This window comes from Narcine bancroftii, unplaced genomic scaffold (assembly GCF_036971445.1).
Source record: "Narcine bancroftii isolate sNarBan1 unplaced genomic scaffold, sNarBan1.hap1 Scaffold_160, whole genome shotgun sequence".
Taxonomy (NCBI): Eukaryota; Metazoa; Chordata; class Chondrichthyes; order Torpediniformes; family Narcinidae; genus Narcine; species Narcine bancroftii.
The window spans coordinates 4,912,557-4,936,665 of NW_027211895.1; positions in this window are offsets into that span (position 1 = coordinate 4,912,557).

Below are 24,109 nucleotides of genomic sequence, written 5' to 3' on the forward strand. Positions count from 1 at the left end.
GATTCCCCACCTCTGATTCCCCATATCTGATTCCCCGCCTCTGTTTCCCCGCCTCTGATTCCCCGCCTCTGATTCCCCATATCTGATTCCCCGCCTCTGATTCCCCAACTCTGATTCCCCGCCTCTGATTCCCCAGCTCAAGAATCCCCGCCTCTGATTCCCCGCGTCTGATTACCGGCCTCTGATTCCCCGCCTCTGATTCCCCATCTCTGAATCACAACTTCTGATTCCCCACCTCTGATTCCCCATATCTGATTCCCTGCCTCTGTTTCCCCGCCTCTGATTCACCACCTCTGATTCCCCGCCTCTGATTCGCCAGCTATGATTCCCCGCATCTGATTCCCCGCGTCTGATTCCCTGCATCTGATTCCAAGCCTCTTATTCCCTGCCTCTGATTCCCAACCTCTGATTCCCCACCTCTGATTCCCCATATCTGATTCCCCGCCTCCGTTTCCCCGCCTCTGATTCCCCATCTCCGATTCCGCACATCTGATTCCCTGCCTCTGATTCCCCGCCTCTGATTCCCCGCCCCTGGTTCCCTGCCTCTGATTTCCAACATCTGATTCCCCACCTCTGATTCCCCATATCTGATTCCCCGCCTCTGTTTCCCGGCCTCTGATTCCCCTCCTCTGATTCCCCAACTCTAATTCCCCGCCTCTGATTCCCCAGCTCTGATTCCCCGTGTTTGATTCCCTGCCTCTGATTCCCTGCCCTGATTCCCCATCTCTGTTTCACCGCCTTTGATTCGCCACCTCCATTCCCCATATCTGATTCCCCGCCTCTGTTTCCCCGCCTCTGATTCCCTGCCTCTGATTCCCAACCTCTGATTCCACACCTCTGATTCCCCATACCTGATTCCCCGCCTCTGTTTCCCCGCCTCTGATTCCCGGCCCCTGTTTCCCCATATCTGATTCCCCGCCTCTGATTCCCCAACTCTGATTCCCCGCCTCTGATTCCCCAGCTCTGATTCCCCGCCTCTCATTCCCTGTGTTTGATTCCTTGCCTCTGATTCCCCGCCTCTGATTCCCCATCTCTGATTCACCGCCTTTGATTCGCCACCTCTGATTCCCCATATCTGATTCCCCAACTCTGTTTCCACGCCTCTGATTCCCCGCCTCTGAATCTCCATATCTCATTCCCCGCCTCTGAATCCCCATCTCTGATTCCCGGACTCTGATTCCCCACCTCTGAATCCCGGCCTCTTATTCCCAGCTTCTGATTCCCGGCCTCTGATTCCCGGCCTCTGATTCCCCGCTTCTGATTCTGATTCCCTGCCTCTGATTCCCCATATCTGATTCCGCACATCTGATTCCCTGCCTCTGATTCCCCACCTCTGATTCCCCATATCTGATTCCCCGCCTCTGTTTCCCCACCTCTGATTCCCCGCCTCTGTTTCCCCATATCTAATTCCCAACCTCTGATGCCCCAACTCTGATTCCCTGCCTCTGATTCCCCGTGTTCTATTCCCTGCCTCTGATTCCCCGCCTGTGATTCCCCATCTCTGATTCACCACCTCTGATTCCCCACCTCTGATTCCCCATATCTAATTCCCCACCTCTGTTTTCCCGCATCTGATTCCCCGCCTCTGTTTCCCCATATCTGATTCCCCGCCTCTGAATCCCAAACTCTGATTCCCTGCCTCTGATTCCCCAGCTCTGATTCCCCGCCTTTGATTCCCCCGTCTGATTCCCAGCCTCTGAATCCCCGTGTCTGATTTCCTGCCTCTGATTCACCGCCTCTGATTCCCCATCTCTGATTCACCGCCTCTGATTCCCCACCTCTGATTCCCCATCTCTGATTCCGCACATGTGATTCCCTGCCTCTGATTCCCCGACTCTGATTCCCCAGCTCTGATTCCCCGCCTCTGATTCCCCAACTCTGATTCCCCGCCTCTGATTCCCCAGCTCTGATTCCCCGCCTCTGATTCACCGCCTTTGATTCGCCACCTCTGAATCCCCATATCTGATTCCTCGCCTCTGTTTCCCCGCCTCTGATTCCCTGCCTCTGTTTCCCCATATCTCATTCCCCGCCTCTGATTCCCCATCTCTGATTCCCGGACTCTGATTCCCAACCTCTGATTCCCGGCCTCTTATTCCCGGCATCTGATTCCGGCCTCTAATTCCCGGCCTCTGATTCCCTGCTTCTGATTCTGATTCCCCACCTCTGATTCCCCATCTCTGATTCCGCACATCCGATTCCCTGCCTCTGATTCCCCCCCCCCCTGATTCACCGCCTCTGATTCCCGGCCTCTGATTTCCCGCCTCTGATTCCCTGCCACTGATACCCCGCCCCTGATTCCCCACCTCTGATTCCCCATATCTGATTCCCCCCCTCTGTTTCCCCGCCTCTGATTCCCCGCCTCTGATTCCCCATATCTAATTCCCCGCCTCTGATTCCCCAACTCTGATTCCCCGCCTCTGATTCCCCAGCTCTGATTCCCCGCCTCTGATTCCCCGCATCTGATTCCCTGCATCTGATTCCAAGCCTCTGATTCCCTGCCTCTGATTCCCAACCTCTGATTCCCCACCTCTGATTCCCCATATCTGATTCCCCGCCTCTGTTTCCCCGCCTCTGATTCCCCGCCTCTGTTTCCCCATATCTAATTCCCAACCTCTGATGCCCCAACTCTGATTCCCTGCCTCTGATTCCCCGCGTTCTATTCCCTGCCTCTGATTCCCCGCCTGTGATTCCCCATCTCTGATTCACCACCTCTGATTCCCCACCTCTGATTCCCCATATCTAATTCCCCGCCTCTGTTTTCCCGCCTCTGATTCCCCACCTCTGTTTCCCCATATCTGATTCCCCGCCTCTGAATCCCCAACTCTGATTCCCTGCCTCTGATTCCCTGCTTCTGATTCTGATTCCCCACCTCTGATTCCCCATCTCTGATTCCGCACATCTAATTCCCTGCCTCTGATTCCCCATCTCTGATTCCCCATATCTGATTCCCCGCCTTCTGTTCCCCACCTCTGATTCCCCGCCTCTGTTTCCCCATATCTAAGTCCCCGACTCTGATTCCACAACTTTGATTCCCCACCTCTGATTCCCCAGCTCTGATTCCCCGCCTCTGATTCCCCGCATCTGATTCCATGCATATGCTTCCCAGCCTCTGATTCTGCCTCTGATTCCCAACCTCTGATTCCCCACCTCTGATTCCCCATATCTGATTCCCCGCCTCTGTTTCCCCGCCTCTGATTCCCCACCTCTATTTCCCCATATCTGATCCCCGCCTCTATTTGCCCGCCTCTGATTCCCCGCCTCTGATTACCCATGTCTGATTCACCGCCTCTGATTCCCCACCTCTGATTCCCCATCTCTGATTCGGCACATCCGATTCCCTGCCTCTGATTCCCCGCCTCTGAATCACTGCCTCTGATTCCCCAGCTCTGATTCCCCGCCTCTGATTCCCCGCGTCTTATTCCCTGCTTCTGATTCTGATTCCCTGCCTCTGATTCCCCATCTCTGATTCCGCACATCTGATTCCCTGCCTCTGATTCCCCACCTCTGATTCCCCATATCTGATTCCCCGCCTCTGATTCCCCGCCTCTGTTTCCCCATATCTAAGTCCCCGCCTCTGATTCCCCAACTCTGATTCCCCACCTCTGATTCCCCAGCTCTGATTCCCCGCCTCTGATTCCCCGCATCTGATTCCCTGCATCTGATTCCCAGCCTCTGATTCCCTGCCTGTGATTCCCAACCTCTGATTCCCCACCTCTGATTCCCCATATCTGATTCCCCGCCTCTGTTTCCCCGCCTCTGATTCCCCGCCACTGTTTCCCCATATCTGATTCCCCGCCTCTGAATACCCAACTCTGATTCCCTGCATCTAATTCCCCAGCTCTGATTCCCCGCCTCTGATTCCCCGTGTCTGATTTCCTGCCTCTGAATCCCCGCCTCTGATTACCCATGTCTGATTCACCGCCTCTGATTCCCCACCTCTGATTCCCCATCTCTGATTCCGCACATCCGATTCCCTGCCTCTGATTCCCCGCCTCTGATTCAACGCCTCTGATTCCCGGCCTCTGATTTCCCGCCTCTGATTCCCTGCCACTGATACCCCGCCCCTGATTCCCCACCTCTGATTCCCCACCTCTGTTTCCCCATATCTAATTCCCAACCTCTGATGCCCCAACTCTGATTCCCTGCCTCTGATTCCCCGCGTTCTATTCCCTGCCTCTGATTCCCCGCCTGTGATTCCCCATCTCTGATTCACCACCTCTGATTCCCCACCTCTGATTCCCCATATCTAATTCCCCGCCTCTGTTTTCCCGCCTCTGATTCCCCGCCTCTGTTTCCCCATATCTGATTCCCCGCCTCTGAATCCCCAACTCTGATTCCCTGCCTCTGATTCCCCAGCTCTGATTCCCCGCCTTTGATTCCCCCCGTCTGATTCCCAGCCTCTGAATCCCCGTGTCTGATTTCCTGCCTCTGATTCACCGCCTCTGATTCCCCATCTCTGATTCACCGCCTCTGATTCCCCACCTCTGATTCCCCATCTCTGATTCCGCACATCTGATTCCCTGCCTCTGATTCCCCGACTCTGATTCCCCAGCTCTGATTCCCCGCCTCTGATTCCCCAACTCTGATTCCCCGCCTCTGATTCCCCAGCTCTGATTCCCCGCATCTGATTCACCGCATTTGATTCGCCAACTCTGAATCCCCATATCTGATTCCTCGCCTCTGTTTCCCCGCCTCTGATTCCCTTCCTCTGATTCCCCATATCTCATTCCCCGCCTCTGATTCCCCATCTCTGATTCCCGGACTCTGATTCCCAACCTCTGATTCCCGGCCTCTTATTCCCGGCATCTTATTCCGGCCTCTAATTCCCGGCCTCTGATTCCCTGCTTCTGATTCTGATTCCCCACCTCTGATTCCCCATTTCTGATTCCGCACATCCGATTCCCTGCCTCTGATTCCCCGCCCCTGATTTACCGCCTCTGATTCCCGGCCTCTGATTTCCCGCCTCTGATTCCCTGCCACTGATACCCCGCCCCTGATTCCCCACCTCTGATTCCCCATATCTGATTCCCCGCCTCTGTTTACCCGCCTCTGATTCCCCGCCTCTGATTCCCCATATCTGATTCCCCGCCTCTGATTCCCCAACTCTGATTCCCCGCCTCTGATTCCCCAGCTCTGATTCCCCGCCTCTGATTCCCCGCATCTGATTCCCTGCATCTGATTCCAAGCCTCTGATTCCCTGCCTCTGATTCCCAACCTCTGATTCCCCACCTCTGATTCCCCATATCTGATTCCCCGCCTCTGTTTCCCCGCCTCTGGTTACCTGCCTCTGATTCCCAACATCTGATTCCCCACCTCTGATTCCCCATATCTGATTCCCCGCCTCTGTTTCCCGGCCTCTATTTCCCCTCCTCTGATTCCCCAACTCTAATTCCCCGCCTCTGATTCTCCAGCTCTGATTCCCCGTGTTTGATTCCCTGCCTCTGATTCCCTGCCCTGATTCCCCATCTCTGTTTCACCGCCTTTGATTCGCCACCTCCATTCCCCATATCTGATTCCCCGCCTCTGTTTCCCCGCCTCTGATTTCCTGCCTCTGATTCCCAACCTCTGAATCCACACCTCTGATTCCCCATACCTGATTCCCCGCCTCTGTTTCCCCGCCTCTGATTCCCGGCCCCTGTTTCCCCATATCTGATTCCCCGCCTCTGATTCCCCAACTCTGATTCCCCGCCTCTGATTCCCCAGCTCTGATTCCCCGCCTCTCATTCCCTGTGTTTGATTCCCTGCCTTTGATTCCCCGCCTCTGATTCCCCATCTCTGATTCACCGCCTTTGATTCGCCACCTCTGATTCCCCATATCTGATTCCCCACCTCTGTTTCCACGCCTCTGATTCCCCGCCTCTGATTCTCCATATCTCATTCCCCGCCTCTGAATCCCCATCTCTGATTCCCGGACTCTGATTCCCCTCCTCTGAATCCCGGCCTCTTATTCCCAGCTTCTGATTCCCAGCCTCTGATTCCCGGCCTCTGATTCCCCGCTTCTGATTCTGATTCCCTGCCTCTGATTCCCCATCTCTGATTCCGCACATCTGATTCCCTGCCTCTGATTCCCCACCTCTGATTCCCCATATCTGATTCCCCGCCTCTGTTTCCCCACCTCTGATTCCCCGCCTCTGTTTCCCCATATCTAATTCCCAACCTCTGATTCCCCACCTCTGATTCCCCATATCTATTTCCCCGCCTCTGTTTTCCCGCCTCTGATTCCCCGCCTCTGTTTCCCCATATCTGATTCCCCGCCTCTGAATCCCCAACTCTGATTCCCTGCCTCTTATTCCCCAGCTCTGATTCCCCGCCTTTGATTCCCCCCGTCTGATTCCCAGCCTCTGAATCCCCGTGTCTGATTTCCTGCCTCTGATTCACCGCCTCTGATTCCCCATCTCTGATTCACCGCCTCTGATTCCCCACCTCTGATTCCCCATCTCTGATTCTGCACATGTGATTCCCTGCCTCTGATTCCCCGACTCTGATTCCCCAGCTCTGATTCCCCGCCTCTGATTCCCCAACTCTGATTCCCCGCCTCTGATTCCCCGCCTTTGATTCCCCCCGTCTGATTCCCAGCCTCTGAATCCCCGTGTCTGATTTCCTGCCTCTGATTCACCGCCTCTGATTCCCCATCTCTGATTCACCGCCTCTGATTCCCCACCTCTGATTCCCCATCTCTGATTCTGCACATGTGATTCCCTGCCTCTGATTCCCCGACTCTGATTCCCCAGCTCTGATTCCCCGCCTCTGATTCCCCAACTCTGATTCCCCGCCTCTGATTCCCCAGCTCTGATTCCCCGCCTCTGATTCAACGTCTTTGATTCGCCACCTCTGAATCCCCGTGTCTGATTTCCTGCCTCTGATTCACCGCCTCTGATTCCCCATCTCTGATTCACCGCCTCTGATTCCCCACCTCTGATTCCCCATCTCTGATTCCGCACATCTGATTCCCTGCCTCTGATTCCCCGACTCTGATTCCCCAGCTCTGATTCCCCGCCTCTGATTCCCCAACTCTGATACCCCGCCTCTGATTCCCCAGCTCTGATTCCCCGCCTCTGATTCACCGCATTTGATTCGCCACCTCTGAATCCCCATATCTGATTCCTCGCCTCTGTTTCCCAGCCTCTGATTCTCTTCCTCTGATTCCCCATATCTCATTCCCCGCCTCTGATTCCCCATCTCTGATTCCCGGACTCTGATTCCCAACCTCTGATTCCCGGCCTCTTATTCCCGGCATCTGATTCCGGCCTCTAATTCCCGGCCTCTGATTCCCTGCTTCTGATTCTGATTCCCCACCTCTGATTCCCCATCTCTGATTCCGCACATCCGATTCCCTGCCTCTGATTCCCCGCCCCTGATTCACCGCCTCTGATTCCCGGCCTCTGATTTCCCGCCTCTGATTCACTGCCACTGATACCCCGCCCCTGATTTCCCACCTCTGATTCCCCATATCTGATTCCCCCCCTCTGTTTCCCCGCCTCTGATTCCCCGCCTCTGATTCCCCATATCTGATTCCCCGCCTCTGATTCCCCAACTCTGATTCCCCGCCTCTGATTCCCCAGCTCTGATTCCCCGCCTCTGATTCCCCGCATCTGATTCCCTGCATCTGATTGCAAGCCTCTGATTCCCTGCCTCTGATTCCCAACCTCTGATTCCCCACCTCTGATTCCCCATATCTGATTCCCCGCCTCTGTTTCCCCGCCTCTGATTCCCCGCCTCTGTTTCCCCATATTTAATTCCCAACCTCTGATACCCCAACTCTGATTCCCTGCCTCTGATTCCCCGCGTTCTATTCCCTGCCTCTGATTCCCCGCCTGTGATTCCCCATCTCTGATTCACCACCTCTGATTCCCCACCTCTGATTCCCCATATCTAATTCCCCGCCTCTGTTTTCCAGCCTCTGATTCCCCAACTCTGTTTCCCCATATCTGATTCCCCGCCTCTGAATCCCCAACTCTGATTCCCTGCCTCTGATTCCCTGCTTCTGATTCTGATTCCCCACCTCTGATTCCCCATCTCTGATTCCGCACATCTAATTCCCTGCCTCTGATTCCCCATCTCTGATTCCCCATATCTGATTCCCCGCCTTCTGTTCCCCACCTCTGATTCCCAGCCTCTGTTTCCCCATATCTAAGTCCCCGACTCTGATTCCCCAACTTTGATTCCCCACCTCTGAATCCCCAGCTCTGATTCCCCGCCTCTGATTCCCCGCATCTGATTCCATGCATCTGATTCCCAGCCTCTGATTCCCTGCCTCTGATTCCCAACCTCTGATTCCCCACCTCTGATTCCCCATATCTGATTCCCCGCCTCTGTTTCCCCGCCTCTGATTCCCCTCCTCTATTTCCCCATATCTGATCCCCGCCTCTATTTGCCCGCCTCTGATTCCCCGCCTCTGTTTCCCCATATCTGATTCCCCGCCTCTGAATCCCCAACTCTGATTCCCTGCCTCTAATTTCCCAGCTCTGATTCCCCGCCTCTGATTCCCCGTGTCTGATTTCCTGCCTCTGATTCCCCACCTCTGATTGCCCATGTCTGATTCACCGCCTCTGATTCCCCACCTATGATTCCCCATCTCTGATTTGGCACATCCGATTCCCTGCCTCTGATTCCCCGCCTCTGAATCACTGCCTCTGATTCCCCAGCTCTGATTCCCCGCCTCTGATTCCCCGCGTCTTATTCCCTGCTTCTGATTCTGATTCCCTGCCTCTGATTCCCCATCTCTGATTCCGCACATCTGATTCCCTGCCTCTGATTCCCCACCTCTGATTCCACATATCTGATTCCCCGCCTCTGATTCCCCGCCTCTGTTTCCCCATATCTAAGTCCCCGCCTCTGATTCCCCAACTCTGATTCCCCACCTCTGATTCCCCAGCTCTGATTCCCCGCCTCTGATTCCCCGCATCTGATTCCCTGCATCTGATTCCCAGCCTCTGATTCCCTGCCTGTGATTCCCAACCTCTGATTCCCCACCTCTGATTCCCCATATCTGATTCCCCGCCTCTGTTTCCCCGCCTCTGATTCCCCGCTACTGTTTCCCCATATCTGATTCCCCGCCTCTGAATCCCCAACTCTGATTCCCTGCATCTAATTCCCCAGCTCTGATTCCCCGCCTCTGATTCCCCGTGTCTGATTTCCTGCCTCTGATTCCCCGCCTCTGATTACCCATGTCTGATTCACCGCCTCTGATTCCCCACCTCTGATTCCCCATCTCTGATTCCGCACATCCGATTCCCTGCCTCTGATTCCCCGCCTCTGATTCACCGCCTCTGATTCCCGGCCTCTGATTTCCCGCCTCTGATTCCCTGCCACTGATACCCCGCCCCTGATTCCCCACCTCTGATTCCCCGCCTCTGTTTCCCCATATCTAATTCCCAACCTCGGATGCCCCAACTCTGATTCCCTGCCTCTGATTCCCCGCGTTCTATTCCCTGCCTCTGATTCCCCGCCTGTGATTCCCCATCTCTGATTCACCACCTCTGATTCCCCACCTCTGATTCCCCATATCTAATTCCCCGCCTCTGTTTTCCCGCCTCTGATTCCCCGCCTCTGTTTCCCCATATCTGATTCCCCGCCTCTGAATCCCCAACTCTGATTCCCTGCCTCTGATTCCCCAGCTCTGATTCCCCGCATTTGATTCCCCCCGTCTGATTCCCAGCCTCTGAATCCCCGTTTCTGATTTCCTGCCTCTGATTCACCGCCTCTGATTCCCCATCTCTGATTCACCGCCTCTGATTCCCCACCTCTGATTCCCCATCTCTGATTCCGCACATCTGATTCCCTGCCTCTGATTCCCCGACTCTGATTCCCCAGCTCTGATTCCCCGCCTCTGATTCCCCAACTCTGATACCCCGCCTCTGATTCCCCAGCTCTGATTCCCCGCCTCTGATTCACCGCATTTGATTCGCCACCTCTGAATCCCCATATCTGATTCCTCGCCTCTGTTTCCCAGCCTCTGATTCTCTTCCTCTGATTCCCCATATCTCATTCCCCGCCTCTGATTCCCCATCTCTGATTCCCGGACTCTGATTCCCAACCTCTGATTCCCGGCCTCTTATTCCCGGCATCTGATTCCGGCCTCTAATTCCCGGCCTCTGATTCCCTGCTTCTGATTCTGATTCCCCACCTCTGATTCCCCATTTCTGATTCCGCACATCCGATTCCCTGCCTCTGATTCCCCGCCCCTGATTCACCGCCTCTGATTCCCGGCCTCTGATTTCCCGCCTCTGATTCCCTGCCACTGATACCCCGCCCCTGATAACCCACCTCTGATTCCCCATATCTGATTCCCCGCCTCTGTTTACCCGCCTCTGATTCCCCGCCTCTGATTCCCCGTATCTGATTCCCCGCCTCTGATTCCCCAGCTCTGATACCCCGCCTCTGATTCCCCGCATCTGATTCCCTGCATCTGATTCCAAGCCTCTGATTAACTGCCTCTGATTCCCAACCTCTGATTCCCCACCTCTGATTACCCATATCTGATTCCCCGCCTCTGTTTCCCCAACTCTGGTTCCCTGCCTCTGATTCCCAACATCTGATTCCCCACCTCTGATTCCCCATATCTGATTCCCCGCCTCTGTTTCCCGGCCTCTGATTCCCCTCCTCTGATTCCCCAACTCTAATTCCCCGCCTCTGATTCCCCAGCTCTGATTCCCCGTGTTTGATTCCCTGCCTCTTATTCCCTGCCCTGATTCCCCATCTCTGTTTCACCGCCTCTGATTCCCCACCTCCATTCCCCATATCTGATTCCCCGCCTCTGAATCCCCATCTCTGATTCCCGGACTCTGATTCCCCACCTCTGATTCCCGGCCTCTTATTCCCAGCATCTGATTCCCGGCCTCTGATTCCCGGCCTCTGATGCCCCGCTTCTGATTCTGATTCCCTGCCTCTGATTCCCCATCTCTGATTCCGCACATCTGATTCCCTGCCTCTGATTCCCCACCTCTGATTCCCCATATCTGATTCCCCGCCTCTGTTTCCCCACCTCTGATTCCCCGCCTCTGTTTCCCCATATCTAATTCCCAACCTCTGATGCCCCAACTCTGATTCCCTGCCTCTGATTCCCCGCGTTCTATTCCCTGCCTCTGATTCCCCGCCTGTGATTCCCCATCTCTGATTCACCACCTCTGATTCCCCACCTCTGATTCCCCATATCTAATTCCCCGCCTCTGTTTTCCCGCCTCTGATTCCCCGCCTCTTTTTCCCCATATCTGATTCCCCGCCTCTGAATCCCCAACTCTGATTCCCTGCCTCTGATTCCCCAGCTCTGATTCCCCGCCTTTGATTCCCCCCGTCTGATTCCCAGCCTCTGAATCCCCGTGTCTGATTTCCTGCCTCTGATTCACCGCCTCTGATTCCCCATCTCTGATTCACCGCCTCTGATTCCCCACCTCTGATTCCCCATCTCTTATTCCACACATGTGATTCCCTGCCTCTGATTCCCCTACTCTGATTCCCCAGCTCTGATTCCCCGCCTCTGATTCCCCAACTCTGATTCCCCGCCTCTGATTCCCCAGCTCTGATTCCCCGCCTCTGATTCACCGCCTTTGATTCGCCACCTCTGAATCCCCATATCTGATTCCTCGCCTCTGTTTCCCCGCCTCTGATTCCCTGCCTCTGATTCCCCATATCTCATTCCCCGCCTCTGATTCCCCATCTCTGATTCCCGGACTCTGATTCCCAACCTCTGATTCCCGGCCTCTTATTCCCGGCATCTGATTCCGGCCTCTAATTCCCGGCCTCTGATTCCCTGCTTCTGATTCTGATTCCCCACCTCTGATTCCCCATCTCTGATTCCGCACATCCGATTGCCTGCCTCTGATTCCCCGCCCCTGATTCACCGCCTCTGATTCCCGGCCTCTGATTTCCCGCCTCTGATTCCCTGCCACTGATACCCCGCCCCTGATTCCCCACCTCTGATTCCCCATATCTGATTCCCCCCCTCTGTTTCCCCGCCTCTGTTTACCCGCCTCTGATTCCCCGCCTCTGATTCCCCGTATCTGATTCCCCGCCTCTGATTCCCCAGCTCTGATACCCCGCCTCTGATTCCCCGCATCTGATTCCCTGCATCTGATTCCAAGCCTCTGATTCCCTGCCTCTGATTCCCAACCTCTGATTCCCCACCTCTGATTCCCCATATCTGATTCCCCGCCTCTGTTTCCCCAACTCTGGTTCCCTGCCTCTGATTCCCAACATCTGATTCCCCACCTCTGATTCCCCATATCTGATTCCCCGCCTCTGTTTCCCGGCCTCTGATTCCCCTCCTCTGATTCCCCAACTCTAATTCCCCGCCTCTGATTCCCCAGCTCTGATTCCCCGTGTTTGATTCCCTGCCTCTGATTCCCTGCCCTGATTCCCCATCTCTGTTTCACCGCCTCTGATTCCCCACCTCCATTCCCCATATCTGATTCCCCGCCTCTGAATCCCCATCTCTGATTCCCGGACTCTGATTCCCCACCTCTGATTCCCGGCCTCTTATTCCCAGCATCTGATTCCCGGCCTCTGATTCCCGGCCTCTGATGCCCCGCTTCTGATTCTGGTTCCCTGCCTCTGATTCCCCATCTCTGATTCCGCACATCTGATTCCCTGCCTCTGATTCCCCACCTCTGATTCCCCATATCTGATTCCCCGCCTCTGTTTCCCCACCTCTGATTCCCCGCCTCTGTTTCCCCATATCTAATTCCCAACCTCTGATGCCCCAACTCTGATTCCCTGCCTCTGATTCCCCGCGTTCTATTCCCTGCCTCTGATTCCCCGCCTGTGATTCCCCATCTCTGATTCACCACCTCTGATTCCCCACCTCTGATTCCCCATATCTAATTCCCCGCCTCTGTTTTCCCGCCTATGATTCCCCGCCTCTTTTTCCCCATATCTGATTCCCCGCCTCTGAATCCCCAACTCTGATTCCCTGCCTCTGATTCCCCAGCTCTGATTCCCCGCCTTTGATTCCCCCCGTCTGATTCCCAGCCTCTGAATCCCCGTGTCTGATTTCCTGCCTCTGATTCACCGCCTCTGATTCCCCATCTCTGATTCACCGCCTCTGATTCCCCACCTCTGATTCCCCATCTCTTATTCCGCACATGTGATTCCCTGCCTCTGATTCCCCGACTCTGATTCCCCAGCTCTGATTCCCCGCCTCTGATTCCCCAACTCTGATTCCCCGCCTCTGATTCCCCAGCTCTGATTCCCCGCCTCTGATTCACCGCCTTTGATTCGCCACCTCTGAATCCCCATATCTGATTCCTCGCCTATGTTTCCCCGCCTCTGATTCCCTGCCTCTGATTCCCCATATCTCATTCCCCGCCTCTGATTCCCCATCTCTGATTCCCGGACTCTGATTCCCAACCTCTGATTCCCGGCCTCTTATTCCCGGCATCTGATTCCGGCCTCTAATTCCCGGCCTCTGATTCCCTGCTTCTGATTCTGATTCCCCACCTCTGATTCCCCATCTCTGATTCCGCACATCCGATTGCCTGCCTCTGATTCCCCGCCCCTGATTCACCGCCTCTGATTCCCGGCCTCTGATTTCCCGCCTCTGATTCCCTGCCACTGATACCCCGCCCCTGATTCCCCACCTCTGATTCCCCATATCTGATTCCCCCCCTCTGTTTCCCCGCCTCTGATTCCCCAACTCTGATTCCCCGCCTCTGATTCCCCAGCTCTGATTCCCCGCCTCTGATTCCCCGCATCTGATTCCCTGCATCTGATTCCAAGCCTCTGATTCCCTGCCTCTGATTCCCAACCTCTGATTCCCCACCTCTGATTCCCCATATCTGATTCCCCGCCTCTGTTTCCCCGCCTCTGATTCCCCGCCTCTGTTTCCCCATATCTAATTCCCAACCACTGATGCCCCAACTCTGATTCCCAGCCTCTGATTCCCCGCGTTCTATTCCCTGCCTCTGATTCCCCGCCTGTGATTCCCCATCTCTGATTCACCACCTCTGATTCCCCACCTCTGATTCCCCATATCTAATTCCCCGCCTCTGTTTTCCCGCCTCTGATTCCCCACCTCTGTTTCCCCATATCTGATTCCCCGCCTCTGAATCCCCAACTCTGATTCCCTGCCTCTGATTCCCTGCTTCTGATTCTGATTCCCCACCTCTGATTCCCCATCTCTGATTCCGCACATCTAATTCCCTGCCTCTGATTCCCCATCTCTTATTCCCCATATCTGATTCCCCGCCTTCTGTTCCCCACCTCTGATTCGCCGCTTCTGTTTCCCCATATCTAAGTCCCCGACTCTGATTCCCCAACTTTGATTCCACACCTCTGATTCCCCAGCTCTGATTCCCCGCCTCTGATTCCCCGCATCTCATTCCATGCATCTGATTCCCAGCCTCTGATTCCCTGCCTCTGATTCCCAACCTGTGATTCCCCACCTCTGATTCCCCATATCTGATTCCCCGCCTCTGTTTCCCCGCCTCTGATTCCCCTCCTCTGTTTCCCCATATCTGATCCCCGCCTCTATTTGCCCGCCTCTGATTCCCCGCCTCTGTTTCCCCATATCTGATTCCCCGCCTCTTAATCCCCAACTCTGATTCCCTGCCTCTAATTTCCCAGCTCTGATTCCCCGCCTCTGATTCCCCGTGTCTGATTTCCTGCCTCTGATTCCCCGCCTCTGATTACCCATGTCTGATTCACCGCCTCTGATTCCCCACCTCTGATTCCCCATCTCTGATTCGGCACATCCGATTCCCTGCCTCTGATTCCCCGCCTCTGATTCACTGCCTCTGATTCCCCAGCTCTGATTCCCCGCCTCTGATTCCCCGCGTCTTATTCCCTGCTTCTGATTCTGATTCCCTGCCTCTGATTCCCCATCTCTGATTCCGCACATCTGATTCCCTGCCTCTGATTCCCCACCTCTGATTCCCCATATCTGATTCCCCGCCTCTGTTTCCCCGCCTCTGATTCCCCGCCTCTGTTTCCCCATATCTAAGTCCCCGCCTCTGATTCCCCAACTCTGATTCCCCACCTCAGATTCCCCAGCTCTGATTCCCCGCCTCTGATTCCCCGCATCTGATTCCCTGCATCTGATTCCCAGCCTCTGATTCCCTGCCTGTGATTCCCAACCTCTGATTCCCCACCTCTGATTCCCCATATCTGATTCCCCGCCTCTGTTTCCCCGCCTCTGATTCCCCGCCACTGTTTCCCCATATCTGATTCCCCGCCTCTGAATCCCCAACTCTGATTCCCTGCATCTAATTCCCCAGCTCTGATTCCCCGCCTCTGATTCCCCGTGTCTGATTTCCTGCCTCTGATTCCCCGCCTCTGATTACCCATGTCTGATTCACCGCCTCTGATTCCCCACCTCTGATTCCCCATCTCTGATTCCGCACATCCGATTCCCTGCCTCTGATTCCCCGCCTCTGATTCACCGCCTCTGATTCCCGGCCTCTGATTTCCCGCCTCTGATTCCCTGCCACTGATACCCCGCCCCTGATTCCCCACCTCTGATTCCCCATATCTGATTCCCCGCCTCTGTTTCCCCGCCTCTGATTCCCCGCCTCTGATTCCCCATATCTGATTCCCCGCCTCTGATTCACCAACTCTAATTCCCCGCCTCTGATTCCCCAGCTCTGAATCCCAGCCTCTGATTCCCCGCGTCTGATTACCGGCCTCTGATTCCCCGCCTCTGATTCTCCATCTCTGATTCACAACATCTGATTCCCCACCTCTGATTCCCCATATCTGATTCCCCGCCTCTGTTTCCCCGCCTCTGATTCCCCACCTCTGATTAACAATATCTGATTCCCCGCCTCTGATTCCCCAACTCTGATTCCCCGCCTCTGATTCCCCGCCTTTGATTCCCCCCGTCTGATTCCCAGCCTCTGAATCCCCGTGTCTGATTTCCTGCCTCTGATTCACCGCCTCTGATTCCCCATCTCTGATTCACCGCCTCTGATTCCCCACCTCTGATTCCCCATCTCTGATTCTGCACATGTGATTCCCTGCCTCTGATTCCCCGACTCTGATTCCCCAGCTCTGATTCCCCGCCTCTGATTCCCCAACTCTGATTCCCCGCCTCTGATTCCCCAGCTCTGATTCCCCGCCTCTGATTCAACGTCTTTGATTCGCCACCTCTGAATCCCCGTGTCTGATTTCCTGCCTCTGATTCACCGCCTCTGATTCCCCATCTCTGATTCACCGCCTCTGATTCCCCACCTCTGATTCCCCATCTCTGATTCCGCACATCTGATTCCCTGCCTCTGATTCCCCGACTCTGATTCCCCAGCTCTGATTCCCCGCCTCTGATTCCCCAACTCTGATACCCCGCCTCTGATTCCCCAGCTCTGATTCCCCGCCTCTGATTCACCGCATTTGATTCGCCACCTCTGAATCCCCATATCTGATTCCTCGCCTCTGTTTCCCAGCCTCTGATTCTCTTCCTCTGATTCCCCATATCTCATTCCCCGCCTCTGATTCCCCATCTCTGATTCCCGGACTCTGATTCCCAACCTCTGATTCCCGGCCTCTTATTCCCGGCATCTGATTCCGGCCTCTAATTCCCGGCCTCTGATTCCCTGCTTCTGATTCTGATTCCCCACCTCTGATTCCCCATCTCTGATTCCGCACATCCGATTCCCTGCCTCTGATTCCCCGCCCCTGATTCACCGCCTCTGATTCCCGGCCTCTGATTTCCCGCCTCTGATTCACTGCCACTGATACCCCGCCCCTGATTTCCCACCTCTGATTCCCCATATCTGATTCCCCCCCTCTGTTTCCCCGCCTCTGATTCCCCGCCTCTGATTCCCCATATCTGATTCCCCGCCTCTGATTCCCCAACTCTGATTCCCCGCCTCTGATTCCCCAGCTCTGATTCCCCGCCTCTGATTCCCCGCATCTGATTCCCTGCATCTGATTGCAAGCCTCTGATTCCCTGCCTCTGATTCCCAACCTCTGATTCCCCACCTCTGATTCCCCATATCTGATTCCCCGCCTCTGTTTCCCCGCCTCTGATTCCCCGCCTCTGTTTCCCCATATTTAATTCCCAACCTCTGATACCCCAACTCTGATTCCCTGCCTCTGATTCCCCGCGTTCTATTCCCTGCCTCTGATTCCCCGCCTGTGATTCCCCATCTCTGATTCACCACCTCTGATTCCCCACCTCTGATTCCCCATATCTAATTCCCCGCCTCTGTTTTCCCGCCTCTGATTCCCCAACTCTGTTTCCCCATATCTGATTCCCCGCCTCTGAATCCCCAACTCTGATTCCCTGCCTCTGATTCCCTGCTTCTGATTCTGATTCCCCACCTCTGATTCCCCATCTCTGATTCCGCACATCTAATTCCCTGCCTCTGATTCCCCATCTCTGATTCCCCATATCTGATTCCCCGCCTTCTGTTCCCCACCTCTGATTCCCAGCCTCTGTTTCCCCATATCTAAGTCCCCGACTCTGATTCCCCAACTTTGATTCCCCACCTCTGAATCCCCAGCTCTGATTCCCCGCCTCTGATTCCCCGCATCTGATTCCATGCATCTGATTCCCAGCCTCTGATTCCCTGCCTCTGATTCCCAACCTCTGATTCCCCACCTCTGATTCCCCATATCTGATTCCCCGCCTCTGTTTCCCCGCCTCTGATTCCCCTCCTCTGTTTCCCCATATCTGATCCCCGCCTCTATTTGCCCGCCTCTGATTCCCCGCCTCTGTTTCCCCATATCTGATTCCCCGCCTCTGAATCCCCAACTCTGATTCCCTGCCTCTAATTTCCCAGCTCTGATTCCCCGCCTCTGATTCCCCGTGTCTGATTTCCTGCCTCTGATTCCCCACCTCTGATTGCCCATGTCTGATTCACCGCCTCTGATTCCCCACCTATGATTCCCCATCTCTGATTTGGCACATCCGATTCCCTGCCTCTGATTCCCCGCCTCTGAATCACTGCCTCTGATTCCCCAGCTCTGATTCCCCGCCTCTGATTCCCCGCGTCTTATTCCCTGCTTCTGATTCTGATTCCCTGCCTCTGATTCCCCATCTCTGATTCCGCACATCTGATTCCCTGCCTCTGATTCCCCACCTCTGATTCCCCATATCTGATTCCCCGCCTCTGATTCCCCGCCTCTGTTTCCCCATATCTAAGTCCCCGCCTCTGATTCCCCAACTCTGATTCCCCACCTCTGATTCCCCAGCTCTGATTCCCCGCCTCTGATTCCCCGCATCTGATTCCCTGCATCTGATTCCCAGCCTCTGATTCCCTGCCTGTTATTCCCAACCTCTGATTCCCCACCTCTGATTCCCCATATCTGATTCCCCGCCTCTGTTTCCCCGCCTCTGATTCCCCGCTACTGTTTCCCCATATCTGATTCCCCGCCTCTGAATCCCCAACTCTGATTCCCTGCATCTAATTCCCCAGCTCTGATTCCCCGCCTCTGATTCCCCGTGTCTGATTTCCTGCCTCTGATTCCCCGCCTCTGATTACCCATGTCTGATTCACCGCCTCTGATTCCCCACCTCTGATTCCCCATCTCTGATTCCGCACATCCGATTCCCTGCCTCTGATTCCCCGCCTCTGATTCACCGCCTCTGATTCCCGGCCTCTGATTTCCCGCCTCTGATTCCCTGCCACTGATACCCCGCCCCTGATTCCCCACCTCTGATTCCCCGCCTCTGTTTCCCCATATCTAATTCCCAACCTCGGATGCCCCAACTCTGATTCCCTGCCTCTGATTCCCCGCGTTCTATTCCCTGCCTCTGATTCCCCGCCTGTGATTCCCCATCTCTGATTCACCACCTCTGATTCCCCACCTCTGATTCCCCATATCTAATTCCCCGCCTCTGTTTTCCCGCCTCTGATTCCCCGCCTCTGTTTCCCCATATCTGATTCCCCGCCTCTGAATCCCCAACTCTGATTCCCTGCCTCTGATTCCCCAGCTCTGATTCCCCGCATTTGATTCCCCCCGTCTGATTCCCAGCCTCTGAATCCCCGTTTCTGATTTCCTGCCTCTGATTCACCGCCTCTGATTCCCCATCTCTGATTCACCGCCTCTGATTCCCCACCTCTGATTCCCCATCTCTGATTCCGCACATCTGATTCCCTGCCTCTGATTCCCCGACTCTGATTCCCCAGCTCTGATTCCCCGCCTCTGATTCCCCAACTCTGATACCCCGCCTCTGATTCCCCAGCTCTGATTCCCCGCCTCTGATTCACCGCATTTGATTCGCCACCTCTGAATCCCCATATCTGATTCCTCGCCTCTGTTTCCCAGCCTCTGATTCTCTTCCTCTGATTCCCCATATCTCATTCCCCGCCTCTGATTCCCCATCTCTGATTCCCGGACTCTGATTCCCAACCTCTGATTCCCGGCCTCTTATTCCCGGCATCTGATTCCGGCCTCTAATTCCCGGCCTCTGATTCCCTGCTTCTGATTCTGATTCCCCACCTCTGATTCCCCATTTCTGATTCCGCACATCCGATTCCCTGCCTCTGATTCCCCGCCCCTGATTCACCGCCTCTGATTCCCGGCCTCTGATTTCCCGCCTCTGATTCCCTGCCACTGATACCCCGCCCCTGATAACCCACCTCTGATTCCCCATATCTGATTCCCCGCCTCTGTTTACCCGCCTCTGATTCCCCGCCTCTGATTCCCCGTATCTGATTCCCCGCCTCTGATTCCCCAGCTCTGATACCCCGCCTCTGATTCCCCGCATCTGATTCCCTGCATCTGATTCCAAGCCTCTGATTAACTGCCTCTGATTCCCAACCTCTGATTCCCCACCTCTGATTACCCATATCTGATTCCCCGCCTCTGTTTCCCCAACTCTGGTTCCCTGCCTCTGATTCCCAACATCTGATTCCCCACCTCTGATTCCCCATATCTGATTCCCCGCCTCTGTTTCCCGGCCTCTGATTCCCCTCCTCTGATTCCCCAACTCTAATTCCCCGCCTCTGATTCCCCAGCTCTGATTCCCCGTGTTTGATTCCCTGCCTCTTATTCCCTGCCCTGATTCCCCATCTCTGTTTCACCGCCTCTGATTCCCCACCTCCATTCCCCATATCTGATTCCCCGCCTCTGAATCCCCATCTCTGATTCCCGGACTCTGATTCCCCACCTCTGATTCCCGGCCTCTTATTCCCAGCATCTGATTCCCGGCCTCTGATTCCCGGCCTCTGATGCCCCGCTTCTGATTCTGATTCCCTGCCTCTGATTCCCCATCTCTGATTCCGCACATCTGATTCCCTGCCTCTGATTCCCCACCTCTGATTCCCCATATCTGATTCCCCGCCTCTGTTTCCCCACCTCTGATTCCCCGCCTCTGTTTCCCCATATCTAATTCCCAACCTCTGATGCCCCAACTCTGATTCCCTGCCTCTGATTCCCCGCGTTCTATTCCCTGCCTCTGATTCCCCGCCTGTGATTCCCCATCTCTGATTCACCACCTCTGATTCCCCACCTCTGATTCCCCATATCTAATTCCCCGCCTCTGTTTTCCCGCCTCTGATTCCCCGCCTCTTTTTCCCCATATCTGATTCCCCGCCTCTGAATCCCCAACTCTGATTCCCTGCCTCTGATTCCCCAGCTCTGATTCCCCGCCTTTGATTCCCCCCGTCTGATTCCCAGCCTCTGAATCCCCGTGTCTGATTTCCTGCCTCTGATTCACCGCCTCTGATTCCCCATCTCTGATTCACCGCCTCTGATTCCCCACCTCTGATTCCCCATCTCTTATTCCACACATGTGATTCCCTGCCTCTGATTCCCCTACTCTGATTCCCCAGCTCTGATTCCCCGCCTCTGATTCCCCAACTCTGATTCCCCGCCTCTGATTCCCCAGCTCTGATTCCCCGCCTCTGATTCACCGCCTTTGATTCGCCACCTCTGAATCCCCATATCTGATTCCTCGCCTCTGTTTCCCCGCCTCTGATTCCCTGCCTCTGATTCCCCATATCTCATTCCCCGCCTCTGATTCCCCATCTCTGATTCCCGGACTCTGATTCCCAACCTCTGATTCCCGGCCTCTTATTCCCGGCATCTGATTCCGGCCTCTAATTCCCGGCCTCTGATTCCCTGCTTCTGATTCTGATTCCCCACCTCTGATTCCCCATCTCTGATTCCGCACATCCGATTGCCTGCCTCTGATTCCCCGCCCCTGATTCACCGCCTCTGATTCCCGGCCTCTGATTTCCCGCCTCTGATTCCCTGCCACTGATACCCCGCCCCTGATTCCCCACCTCTGATTCCCCATATCTGATTCCCCCCCTCTGTTTCCCCGCCTCTGTTTACCCGCCTCTGATTCCCCGCCTCTGATTCCCCGTATCTGATTCCCCGCCTCTGATTCCCCAGCTCTGATACCCCGCCTCTGATTCCCCGCATCTGATTCCCTGCATCTGATTCCAAGCCTCTGATTCCCTGCCTCTGATTCCCAACCTCTGATTCCCCACCTCTGATTCCCCATATCTGATTCCCCGCCTCTGTTTCCCCAACTCTGGTTCCCTGCCTCTGATTCCCAACATCTGATTCCCCACCTCTGATTCCCCATATCTGATTCCCCGCCTCTGTTTCCCGGCCTCTGATTCCCCTCCTCTGATTCCCCAACTCTAATTCCCCGCCTCTGATTCCCCAGCTCTGATTCCCCGTGTTTGATTCCCTGCCTCTGATTCCCTGCCCTGATTCCCCATCTCTGTTTCACCGCCTCTGATTCCCCACCTCCATTCCCCATATCTGATTCCCCGCCTCTGAATCCCCATCTCTGATTCCCGGACTCTGATTCCCCACCTCTGATTCCCGGCCTCTTATTCCCAGCATCTGATTCCCGGCCTCTGATTCCCGGCCTCTGATGCCCCGCTTCTGATTCTGGTTCCCTGCCTCTGATTCCCCATCTCTGATTCCGCACATCTGATTCCCTGCCTCTGATTCCCCACCTCTGATTCCCCATATCTGATTCCCCGCCTCTGTTTCCCCACCTCTGATTCCCCGCCTCTGTTTCCCCATATCTAATTCCCAACCTCTGATGCCCCAACTCTGATTCCCTGCCTCTGATTCCCCGCGTTCTATTCCCTGCCTCTGATTCCCCGCCTGTGATTCCCCATCTCTGATTCACCACCTCTGATTCCCCACCTCTGATTCCCCATATCTAATTCCCCGCCTCTGTTTTCCCGCCTATGATTCCCCGCCTCTTTTTCCCCATATCTGATTCCCCGCCTCTGAATCCCCAACTCTGATTCCCTGCCTCTGATTCCCCAGCTCTGATTCCCCGCCTTTGATTCCCCCCGTCTGATTCCCAGCCTCTGAATCCCCGTGTCTGATTTCCTGCCTCTGATTCACCGCCTCTGATTCCCCATCTCTGATTCACCGCCTCTGATTCCCCACCTCTGATTCCCCATCTCTTATTCCGCACATGTGATTCCCTGCCTCTGATTCCCCGACTCTGATTCCCCAGCTCTGATTCCCCGCCTCTGATTCCCCAACTCTGATTCCCCGCCTCTGATTCCCCAGCTCTGATTCCCCGCCTCTGATTCACCGCCTTTGATTCGCCACCTCTGAATCCCCATATCTGATTCCTCGCCTATGTTTCCCCGCCTCTGATTCCCTGCCTCTGATTCCCCATATCTCATTCCCCGCCTCTGATTCCCCATCTCTGATTCCCGGACTCTGATTCCCAACCTCTGATTCCCGGCCTCTTATTCCCGGCATCTGATTCCGGCCTCTAATTCCCGGCCTCTGATTCCCTGCTTCTGATTCTGATTCCCCACCTCTGATTCCCCATCTCTGATTCCGCACATCCGATTGCCTGCCTCTGATTCCCCGCCCCTGATTCACCGCCTCTGATTCCCGGCCTCTGATTTCCCGCCTCTGATTCCCTGCCACTGATACCCCGCCCCTGATTCCCCACCTCTGATTCCCCATATCTGATTCCCCCCCTCTGTTTCCCCGCCTCTGATTCCCCAACTCTGATTCCCCGCCTCTGATTCCCCAGCTCTGATTCCCCGCCTCTGATTCCCCGCATCTGATTCCCTGCATCTGATTCCAAGCCTCTGATTCCCTGCCTCTGATTCCCAACCTCTGATTCCCCACCTCTGATTCCCCATATCTGATTCCCCGCCTCTGTTTCCCCGCCTCTGATTCCCCGCCTCTGTTTCCCCATATCTAATTCCCAACCACTGATGCCCCAACTCTGATTCCCTGCCTCTGATTCCCCGCGTTCTATTCCCTGCCTCTGATTCCCCGCCTGTGATTCCCCATCTCTGATTCACCACCTCTGATTCCCCACCTCTGATTCCCCATATCTAATTCCCCGCCTCTGTTTTCCCGCCTCTGATTCCCCACCTCTGTTTCCCCATATCTGATTCCCCGCCTCTGAATCCCCAACTCTGATTCCCTGCCTCTGATTCCCTGCTTCTGATTCTGATTCCCCACCTCTGATTCCCCATCTCTGATTCCGCACATCTAATTCCCTGCCTCTGATTCCCCATCTCTTATTCCCCATATCTGATTCCCCGCCTTCTGTTCCCCACCTCTGATTCGCCGCTTCTGTTTCCCCATATCTAAGTCCCCGACTCTGATTCCCCAACTTTGATTCCACACCTCTGATTCCCCAGCTCTGATTCCCCGCCTCTGATTCCCCGCATCTCATTCCATGCATCTGATTCCCAGCCTCTGATTCCCTGCCTCTGATTCCCAACCTGTGATTCCCCACCTCTGATTCCCCATATCTGATTCCCCGCCTCTGTTTCCCCGCCTCTGATTCCCCTCCTCTGTTTCCCCATATCTGATCCCCGCCTCTATTTGCCCGCCTCTGATTCCCCGCCTCTGTTTCCCCATATCTGATTCCCCGCCTCTTAATCCCCAACTCTGATTCCCTGCCTCTAATTTCCCAGCTCTGATTCCCCGCCTCTGATTCCCCGTGTCTGATTTCCTGCCTCTGATTCCCCGCCTCTGATTACCCATGTCTGATTCACCGCCTCTGATTCCCCACCTCTGATTCCCCATCTCTGATTCGGCACATCCGATTCCCTGCCTCTGATTCCCCGCCTCTGATTCACTGCCTCTGATTCCCCAGCTCTGATTCCCCGCCTCTGATTCCCTGCCTCTGATTCCCCACCTCTGATTCCCCATATCTGATTCCCCGCCTCTGTTTCCTCGCCTCTGATTCCCCGCCTCTGTTTCCCCATATCTAAGT